This window comes from Carya illinoinensis, chromosome 11 (assembly GCF_018687715.1).
Source record: "Carya illinoinensis cultivar Pawnee chromosome 11, C.illinoinensisPawnee_v1, whole genome shotgun sequence".
NCBI lineage: Eukaryota > Viridiplantae > Streptophyta > Magnoliopsida > Fagales > Juglandaceae > Carya > Carya illinoinensis.
The window spans coordinates 44,485,018-44,497,153 of record NC_056762.1 but is presented as its reverse complement, the minus strand read 5'-3'; positions in this window follow the sequence as shown (position 1 = coordinate 44,497,153).

The following is a 12,136-nucleotide window of genomic DNA, read 5'->3' as shown; positions in this document are numbered from 1 at the left end:
AGAATCGAAAAAAAATTAAAAGATAAAACATGTAATTTTTTTTTATTTGTGCGGTAAGTCAACAAAGCACGATTCTTTCAGGACTGTTGCATCCACTATGCTACATGTCTGCCTTGAATTGTGCTTTAGAATCTTTGTTGATTTCGGCCAGTTATATTTGTTTGATGTTTCCTTTTTCTTTTTAAATTGTCTAATAATTGAGTTTTTTTTTTTTTTTTTTCTAGTTAAATATATATGTATATTCTACTTTTTATCATTATATTTAATAAGAATCGAAAAAAAATTAAAAGATAAAACATGTAATTTTTTTTTTATTTCTTTTAGTTAAACAAAAAATTAAGCAGATAAATAAGTATTTTATATTATATTTATGGTTGTGCATAAATGACATACGTATTGAAACTATTTAGATTCATGTTATTTTTTTTTAATTGAAACTAGTTATCGATTTTTTATTTTTTTATTTTTTAAACATGATATAAAATACTTGAATTGGATCAAATATGATTTTTAATATTTTGTATCAACATTCAAATATCTTATTCAATTTGTTGAATCGTCCTTACCCAATTCCGAGCCCGATTCCGATTTTTGAACCTTGCAATAGAGATAAGTTTTGTTCATAGTAGAGACAATGACCCGTTACCAAAACAAAATATTTATATTCGATTTGTGTTTCAATGTCAAGAAACATCCTATTTTTTCCTCTCTTTTTTGTGATTTAGTCAAGAAACCATGATGAATACTGCATCCACTATGCTAGAGGTCTGCCTTGTCGTGTGCTTTCGAATATTGGTTGCTTTTTGCCGATTCACACGAAATATAATAAATAATTTAATTTTTTTAATTTTAAAATAAAAATTATATGAAAAAATTATATTCTAATAATTTTTATTTAACTTTTATCTCATTTTATTTATGTAAATAATATTTTATTTAATTTTTAATTTCTATTTTATCTTATTTATATAAACAAATGAAATTTATTATTTTATGATATTTTAATAATATTTTATTCAACTTATATGTTACTGTTATGTTAGTTATGGCTAAAACTTATTCCATCTCTCCATATTTTACCCGAAGTCTTTGTCAAGAGAGAGAAAATATTATAGACAGACAGATGGACCGACCTATGGAAAGGAATCAAAGCATAAAGAATGTTAAGTTATTAGCTTGTAAGTATTGCGCATGCATTCCTTTTAAAAAATAATAGAATTAATTATTAAAAAATTATTTTTTATGTAGGTTTCATTTTTCAAAAAAGGAAAAAGAAATATGTGATGATTACTTTATGGGTATAAATATTAAATTATAAACATAGTTAAGAAATGCGTTTCAAATCAATCTATTCTTTAAGTTTTGCCAAAGATAATTAAGGCTTGATTAAGATAGTGAATTGATATGAGTTGATATGAGAAGATTTGTGAATAGTAATGAAATATTTGAGTTGAGATGAGTAAAAAATAATAATTTGAGTTAAAATATTTTATGAGATTTTGAGAAATAAAAGAGAAAATTTTAAATAAAAATATTATAAGTTTAAAATATTATTAGAATATGATTTTTTTAATATTATGTTTGTTTTAGAATTTTAAAAAATTGAATTGTTTTTATATTTTGTTTGAAAGGTTGAAAAAATTGTAATAATTAAGTAATGATTAAATAAAAATGTTGAATATTTGAAATTGAAAAGTGTTTGTGTTTATGATGTTTGAGTATTGAAATGAGATATGATAGAATGAGATGAGATTAAATGAAATTCAACCCTATTTGGATACAATAAGTGTTTCATCTCATTCTATCTCGTCATTATAACGTTTTTAAGTTTCCACACATAATATAATAAACAATTCAAATTTTTTTAAATATCAAAATAATAATACTATTAAAAAAATAATATTTTAATAATATTTTATTTAATTTTTAACATCTAATCTCAATTCATCTCCTTTCAATTTCCTATTCAAATGGCATAGAAATAACCTCAATGTCCAAAGTAGACCTAAAAGAGTGGTTGAAAATCTGAACAAAAAGGAACAATTTTAACGTGGACTGTTGACTTTCACGATGCTACTTCACACTGTTTTCTTTTTAAAATCCCCCACCTTTTATGGGCTCCAAATTTCCACTCACATGTATTGCGTTGTGCCACCATTTTCCACCTACTCAATTTATACTTTGAAAAACTTTATTTACAGTTTTTAAGTAGAGACGGTATATATATATTTTTTATTAAAAAAATAAATATCATTTTAAGAAGAATATTTTAATAATTTTAATAATTTTAAAAATTTTTAAAGATAAAATTATTTATACCTGTATTGCAGTCTCTAAATAATAATTATATGTAGCATTGCTCTTATACTTTATATCATAATTTTTCATAATATTCAATTTATTATTTTCTCATTTATATTGTAATATAATATTTCTTTCCCTGGTTTCTAACTTTCTCTCGTGTCTACTTTTTTGCTTTTTTGTTTTTTAAATGACATAATATATTTATATAAAGTTTAAACTTAAAAAGGAAAAAAAGTAAAATATGATGCAAAGTCTTGATAGATGTAGATGTAAGAAGTTAGCTTGGATTGATCTCATAGTATTGTTACGTTCATTTTTTTATATTTTTAAATATTTTTTTTAAATAAAAAACTCACAACATTATTAAAAAATACTTTCTTAATTATTTAAATAATAAAAAATAAAAATAATATTTTTTGGATTTCGGGAGTTATTTTCGGGTGAAATAACATTTATGATTCAAAAATCATTTGAATGTCATGACATGTCTTTGGGTTAGAATCCACAACTTATATCCACTCTTACTCTATTGCTATAAAATAAAGCAGTTAACTACAACTTAATCAACCAATAAAAAGAAAAACAATTTGAATAGATATTATTCATCAATGTATAATATTTGAAAATAAAGGAACTGTTTGAAGATACAAACGTAATAAAGATGAATGATGTAAACGTTGTTAGAGCATTAGTCCAAAATTTGGCTAAAAGTTGAGGTTTTAGTTAAAGCTAAAGTTATTGAAGATATTAATCCACGATGTGACAATAAATTGATTTTGAAACCTTAGTATTCAACCAAAAAAAAAAAAAAAAAAAACTAGCTGAGTAAGTGGGTGGTTTACAAATAAAATCAATTGATGAACTTCGAAAGATGACTCACGACAGCTTTAGTAGACGACAAACGGTAGAAGATGTAACAGCCCGCTAGAAATTCAATTAAGGAATTTCTATTGACTTTAGGAACCTCGTGAAAACTCTGTAAGTTTACACGAATCGACTAATCGCATAAATTTTAGCCTGTCAACATAGTTAGTGTTATCACTCACTATGGTACCAGAAATGCGATTTTAATTATTTGAGATAGTTAAAAGTGTCAGAATACATTATAGTCTACACCACTAGGCTTAATTGAATATTTAGAATTTTTCAGTACTAAGTTTATTACGTTTATTTTTGGAGTGAATAGTAACCTCGGTAAATGTACTGAGCGTAGTGTTTTCAAAATCATAGTGTGAAATGTCCAAATTAGGATAGCGATATTTTATTTAGACACTTGGCAAGATCTTAACCACACATAATGAATAGTATTAGATACTTGGCACAAAGAGAAACCATTAGATGAAATTGTGAAGGAAATCAAGGTGTGAGATCATGACACCTAAGCAAAATACACATTTGGAAAATATCTTAAGAATAGAGATTTAAAATACACATAGAAAGATTTTAGCCACCTTACTCTTCCAAGTCTACTCCACATTTGGAAAATATATTGAGCTGATTTTTATAGATATTATTGGATAGAATATTTTGAGATAATATTTTATAGATATTTTGGGTAGGAGAAAACCACACTCAACTCTCAACTCCAGCCTTATCATCTCCCTTATCTCTTCCATAAGCATCTCCAGCCATCACCCACGAACTTATCTTCATTTACACGTTTCTTTAAAAGAATATCAAACATTCTCTCTCGGACAGCTTTTAGGAGTTCTTTTGCATGCCTATTTCGAAGCTGTTGTAAGTGTTTTATCATAAAGTCTCCTTCATATAAGTTGTTCCTTTTTGAGTCTAGTTTACATGGATATATTATTTGCCCCATTTGAAGATCATTTGGTCAATCAAATATTGTGTAAACTATAGAAAGGTCATTCTGGGAGATAAACTGGAGAATATGTTATAGTTTGGAGTTTTTGACCAAGCTAATGGATAGATATTGGTCCGAAATTTTTATGGAGTATTGTTAACATGTATATATGACTATTGGTTGAGGATTTTTGCATGATTGAAGGTTTTGATGAAATATTTGCTTAGATTTAGAAACTTAGAAACTGGAAGAAGAAAAACAGTTTCTATTTTGAGAAAGTTTAACTCTTTGGTGGTCTAAACCTATTCTAATGACTTTGATAATTTTATTGGAGGATCCTAAGCATCTTATATACATGTTATATTATTATTTTGAAGATATTTGATATTAGTTTCAAAGATATGAAATTTTATGTAAAGAGATATTCAGATAAGCCAAAGTGTGGATGTTCTTGGCTAAATTTATGTTTTGGTTAATTTTTAACCATGTGATCTTGAATTAGAAGCTTATATATGTTTTAGGACATCTTTTTAAACCATGTGATGGTTTGGTTTGAAGATCACATATTTATAAGTCATAGATCAAAAGGTTGATCAAAACAAGTTGGAAACAAAAATCAATAGAAATAGCATATGAGAATTTCGGCCCTATGGAGTTTTAATAGTTGTGATTAGTTTTAAATTTTTCTAAATTGATATTTGAGTTGAGGATAAAATTTACATGAGGCATGTAAATTTTGGTGACTTTTGGAGTTAGTATGCAAAATCCTTAAGTTATGGGTAAAACGGTCATTTTCCTACATATAGAAAGTAAAATGGAAATTTTACTCTTTAAGTTAGTATTTTTCCATATTTCAAATTATTAGTGATTTAGTACTAACTTTTAGAATCACTAATTACAGTTCCTCGTGATCGCGCTTGAGGTTTTATAAGAAATGCGGAAATCGAGGTAAGTTAGCTTTTAACTTACTAGCAGTCTACTGTGTATGTATGCTAAGTAAAAGAACTACAGTGTATGTATATATGTTATCATATGTGTCATGCCATGTCAAGTTATCATGTAATTGTCTATTATACAGAATTTATTCTGTCATCAATTTTTATCTGTTACATAATATATTCTGTTATGTATTACTGTACATTACAAGTACGTCATGCTAAGTATGTCATCTATTACATGTACGTCAAGTCATGTAATATTCACTGTTGCAAGTATGTCATGTTAAATATGTTGTCTATTATATGTTATGCCATGTTACGAAATGTTTCTATCTCAAGTTGGTCATGTATTCTAAGTTATGTTCAAGTCACGTTATATTACGTCAGGACTTCAGTCCTTTCGTATTCCAGTCACATTTCATCTTGAGTACATTATGATGTGTAGAATACATGGGGCCACAACAACTGTGGAGTATGTATTTAACTACAAATGTGATGCGTAAAATACATGGGGCCACAACAACTGTGGAATATGTATTTTTCATGTTAAGTCAAGTTTGTGTAGAATACATGGGGCCACAACAACTGTGGAGTATGTATTTACACATAGAATACATGGGGCCACAACAACTGTGGAGTATGTATTTTTAATGTTAAGTCAAGTTTATGTAGAATACATGGGGCCACAACAACTGTGGAGTATGTATTTAACTGCATTGTGATGTGTAGAATGCATGGGGCCACAACAACTGTGGAGTATGTATTTACACATAGAATACATGGGGCCACAACAACTGTGGAGTATGTATTTTTCATGTTAAGTCAAGTTTGTATAGAATACATGGGGCCACAACAACTGTGGAGTATGTATTTTTCATGTTAAGTCAAGTTTGTGTAGAATACATGGGGCCACAACAACTGTGGAGTATGTATTTTCATGTTAATTCAAGTTTCAGAGCAAGTTCATGCTAAGTCAAGTTGCAAGTCAAGTTCAGTTCATGTTTCAATTTAAGTTATGTCAATTATGCTATGTTGTACTCCAAGTTATGCTTTAATTTCTTATGAATTTGATTATGCATTTATGCTTTTACTGACATCCATGCATCATTAGCTTGTGTGGAAGTTTTTTGTTAACTTACTGAGATTTGTAATCAAATCTCACTTTGGTAGTCCCAACTACCATTCCCCCCGAATGGTAGATCTTGTTACAGGACCTGAAGGAGAATCAGGAGCTGATCAACTAGACACAGTTGACTAAGTGACGGTGCGACATAAATGTTGATATAGTAATTAACGTAAATTATTACTTGTACGATTGAGTTGCATCTCTACTTTTTTTTGGATCATAACCATTTTGGACTAGTGTTGTGATCTTAGTTGTTCAATGGATTTTTATGTATGAAGTATATTTTAAGCATTTGGGATATTTTCAATTTGGTGCATAGTATTGCTAAAGACAAAAAATTTATCCGCTGCGAATATTGCATATTGTTAGATGCATGTTAGGAATATTGCATCTTATATGTCATGAACGGGGGCAGGTAACCTTGTGTTGCATGTCTCGACGCTTCAAATGTCCGTCCGATCCCAAACGGAATTTGGGGGCGTCACAGGGTGGTATCAGAGCAATACGTCTCTGGGCAGTAAATCCACATGTCCTTAGGAAATGCACCAAACATTAGGCTTGAATTTCTTATGGTATGAAGGGTAGTATGTGGTTTTAATATATATGCTCGTGTGTTTCAAGAAGGGACACATGACTCGTGATAGAATACCTCGGAATCCTAAGGGAGATAACAATCAAGAAGATCAGAATTTCCCGATGGATGAAGAATTAGTTGAGGTAAACATAGTTAACGTTGATCTGATTGCAATTGATGGTAGTATTGCATTATTGTTATTTTGTAGTAGGTCAAGTCATTGGAGTTGGTAAATTGTACATTGTTTGATTCAAACGAGTCATTGTTTCTATTAATTGTGGTGCTTGAGAATTCAGATTGGAAGTTAAATTGTTACCCTAGTGGTAAGAGTAACAATTTTCATTAGAAGTATTATTGTTCATACCAATGTAGATATAGAATACATTTTAGTAATATGAGAAATGATATGTAGGATTGATGAATGGTATTCCACATATTTGGAGAATTGTTTTGATTCTAAAAATACGATAGAAATTGTGTTTGGAAGAGTAATTTGATTAGGAGAAGCTTTAGCCTTAGTAGGATTCATTTATGATAATAGTATTACCATGCCGCCAGTAAATGATTTCTGGCAAAGCACTATCTTTATGGATACATAGATCGATCTTCTTTTGAAGACTATTATATGGAGAGTAAAATATTGGTCTTGAGGATTTATGTGAACATTAGGAACAAATCATTTAAAGTTAGAATAATTGATAACTTATGATGGATAGAAGAGTTATGACAATCATAAGAGAGAAAGTTTCAAGTTTAAGTTATTAACTGGTCAGTTATCAAAGTACCACCTAGGAATATGACTGATTGTTGCGATTATAAAGAAGTAAGTTAGTCCTAGACCAGTAGAACTCCTTGAGGTTTTTATTAACTTGAAGATTACTGAGAGTTTGGATATGCATGATTAAATGCATATTTATATGAGTCATTGGATCATGTCATATATATGAAAATCCCTGAAAGAAATAAAATGGAGTACATAAAACATATACCAGAAGATAAAAACACAAATATGAATATTTGTGAAGTATTATTTTATTATCATAAAGCAAAATTACAGAAATTTGAGGCTCTTTGCCTCAATCTTTAAACGTTCTTGCTCTTCAAAAATCTGCATGCCTCTCCTATCTAAAGGAGTAGCCACTCGAAAAGAAGAGTTAAGCAAAGATTTTAAATCTCTGTTCTCTCGCTTTACTGCTTCTATCTTCATGTTGGATTCCATAAGAAGTCTCTGAAGCAGAGAAATACTCTCGTGGAGTTTGTCAACCCCACCAGTCCTGGATTGCAGTCTCTGAGAATATGCGACAATGGCTGATGAGTATCGAGTACCGAGACTCACAAGCTCGTAGATAAGTTCATTTTCTGACTTATTAGTCAGATCATTATTTGATTGCATAATAGCACCTATGGAAGAAGCAGAAACAACTGGGGAACGAGGTGCAGAATACCTCATGTTTTGGCAATGAGAAGATTGCTGAGCCATTGCAAAGTGAGTAAGCAGAAAGAGATTGCAGAGTAAGAATGCAGATTAATTTCAGAAAAGTGAAGAAGATGAGATGAGAAAGAAGATGAACTGAATAATTCTTTTATAGAGAAAATTATGACGAATCACCTCTCGTGAATCATTTCTCTACAAGAGACAAGAGCAATGTAGTATCATAGCTGCGGTGCCTGACAATTACAGAAGAACAAAGTAGTGTCGTAGCTATGCGGCGCCTGACAACTACAGAAGACCTATAAAAATCACGCGGATCAGAGTTGTCTGGTCTAAAACAGAGTGCCACCGATTTTGTTAAAAAGAGAGAGGTTAACGGTTTAATTTTGATGAATTCTTTACTAACTATGGTATTTACAAGAACATTTAAAGTATATCACCTATGCTTTTCTAAAGAAGAGTTTCGGAAGATTATTTACTTAAAGTTTTAGGTTTGTAGAGTATGTCGTTACAACTTGGCCAACCTTGTGCAAAGAAGTATAATCTAATTGTTGATTAAAGTAAGAGAGTTAAGGAATGACATAATCTCAAAGGCAAATATATACGGGATAGACAGTAGGTTGGTAAGCAACACCTCCTTATTAAATTTCTATTTCTTATTTAATTCGATTTCGAGGACGAAATCTTTTTTTTTAGGAGGGGAGATTGTAACAGCCCGCTAGAAATTCAATTAAGGAATTTCTATTGACTTTAGGAACCTCGTGAAAACTCTGTAAGTTTACACGAATCGACTAATCGCATAAATTTTAGCCTGTCAACATAGTTAGTGTTATCACTCACTATGGTACCAGAAATGCGATTTTAATTATTTGAGATAGTTAAAAGTGTCAGAATACATTATAGTCTACACCACTAGGCTTAATTGAATATTTAGAATTTTTCAGTACTAAGTTTATTACGTTTATTTTTGGAGTGAATAGTAACCTCGGTAAATGTACTGAGCGTAGTGTTTTCAAAATCATAGTGTGAAATGTCCAAATTAGGATAGCGATATTTTATTTAGACACTTGGCAAGATCTTAACCACACATAATGAATAGTATTAGATACTTGGCACAAAGAGAAACCATTAGATGAAATTGTGAAGGAAATCAAGGTGTGAGATCATGACACCTAAGCAAAATACACATTTGGAAAATATCTTAAGAATAGAGATTTAAAATACACATAGAAAGATTTTAGCCACCTTACTCTTCCAAGTCTACTCCACATTTGGAAAATATATTGAGCTGATTTTTATAGATATTATTGGATAGAATATTTTGAGATAATATTTTATAGATATTTTGGGTAGGAGAAAACCACACTCAACTCTCAACTCCAGCCTTATCATCTCCCTTATCTCTTCCATAAGCATCTCCAGCCATCACCCACGAACTTATCTTCATTTACACGTTTCTTTAAAAGAATATCAAACATTCTCTCTCGGACAGCTTTTAGGAGTTCTTTTGCATGCCTATTTCGAAGCTGTTGTAAGTGTTTTATCATAAAGTCTCCTTCATATAAGTTGTTCCTTTTTGAGTCTAGTTTACATGGATATATTATTTGCCCCATTTGAAGATCATTTGGTCAATCAAATATTGTGTAAACTATAGAAAGGTCATTCTGGGAGATAAACTGGAGAATATGTTATAGTTTGGAGTTTTTGACCAAGCTAATGGATAGATATTGGTCCGAAATTTTTATGGAGTATTGTTAACATGTATATATGACTATTGGTTGAGGATTTTTGCATGATTGAAGGTTTTGATGAAATATTTGCTTAGATTTAGAAACTTAGAAACTGGAAGAAGAAAAACAGTTTCTATTTTGAGAAAGTTTAACTCTTTGGTGGTCTAAACCTATTCTAATGACTTTGATAATTTTATTGGAGGATCCTAAGCATCTTATATACATGTTATATTATTATTTTGAAGATATTTGATATTAGTTTCAAAGATATGAAATTTTATGTAAAGAGATATTCAGATAAGCCAAAGTGTGGATGTTCTTGGCTAAATTTATGTTTTGGTTAATTTTTAACCATGTGATCTTGAATTAGAAGCTTATATATGTTTTAGGACATCTTTTTAAACCATGTGATGGTTTGGTTTGAAGATCACATATTTATAAGTCATAGATCAAAAGGTTGATCAAAACAAGTTGGAAACAAAAATCAATAGAAATAGCATATGAGAATTTCGGCCCTATGGAGTTTTAATAGTTGTGATTAGTTTTAAATTTTTCTAAATTGATATTTGAGTTGAGGATAAAATTTACATGAGGCATGTAAATTTTGGTGACTTTTGGAGTTAGTATGCAAAATCCTTAAGTTATGGGTAAAACGGTCATTTTCCTACATATAGAAAGTAAAATGGAAATTTTACTCTTTAAGTTAGTATTTTTCCATATTTCAAATTATTAGTGATTTAGTACTAACTTTTAGAATCACTAATTACAGTTCCTCGTGATCGCGCTTGAGGTTTTATAAGAAATGCGGAAATCGAGGTAAGTTAGCTTTTAACTTACTAGCAGTCTACTGTGTATGTATGCTAAGTAAAAGAACTACAGTGTATGTATATATGTTATCATATGAGTCATGCCATGTCAAGTTATCATGTAATTGTCTATTATACAGAATTTATTCTGTCATCAATTTTTATCTGTTACATAATATATTCTGTTATGTATTACTGTACATTACAAGTACGTCATGCTAAGTATGTCATCTATTACATGTACGTCAAGTCATGTAATATTCACTGTTGCAAGTATGTCATGTTAAATATGTTGTCTATTATATGTTATGCCATGTTACGAAATGTTTCTATCTCAAGTTGGTCATGTATTCTAAGTTATGTTCAAGTCACGTTATATTACGTCAGGACTTCAGTCCTTTCGTATTCCAGTCACATTTCATCTTGAGTACATTATGATGTGTAGAATACATGGGGCCACAACAACTGTGGAGTATGTATTTAACTACAAATGTGATGCGTAAAATACATGGGGCCACAACAACTGTGGAATATGTATTTTTCATGTTAAGTCAAGTTTGTGTAGAATACATGGGGCCACAACAACTGTGGAGTATGTATTTACACATAGAATACATGGGGCCACAACAACTGTGGAGTATGTATTTTTAATGTTAAGTCAAGTTTATGTAGAATACATGGGGCCACAACAACTGTGGAGTATGTATTTAACTGCATTGTGATGTGTAGAATGCATGGGGCCACAACAACTGTGGAGTATGTATTTACACATAGAATACATGGGGCCACAACAACTGTGGAGTATGTATTTTTCATGTTAAGTCAAGTTTGTATAGAATACATGGGGCCACAACAACTGTGGAGTATGTATTTTTCATGTTAAGTCAAGTTTGTGTAGAATACATGGGGCCACAACAACTGTGGAGTATGTATTTTCATGTTAATTCAAGTTTCAGAGCAAGTTCATGCTAAGTCAAGTTGCAAGTCAAGTTCAGTTCATGTTTCAATTTAAGTTATGTCAATTATGCTATGTTGTACTCCAAGTTATGCTTTAATTTCTTATGAATTTGATTATGCATTTATGCTTTTACTGACATCCATGCATCATTAGCTTGTGTGGAAGTTTTTTGTTAACTTACTGAGATTTGTAATCAAATCTCACTTTGGTAGTCCCAACTACCATTCCCCCCGAATGGTAGATCTTGTTACAGGACCTGAAGGAGAATCAGGAGCTGATCAACTAGACACAGTTGACTAAGTGACGGTGCGACATAAATGTTGATATAGTAATTAACGTAAATTATTACTTGTACGATTGAGTTGCATCTCTACTTTTTTTTGGATCATAACCATTTTGGACTAGTGTTGTGATCTTAGTTGTTCAATGGATTTTTATGTATGAAGTATATTTTAAGCATTTGG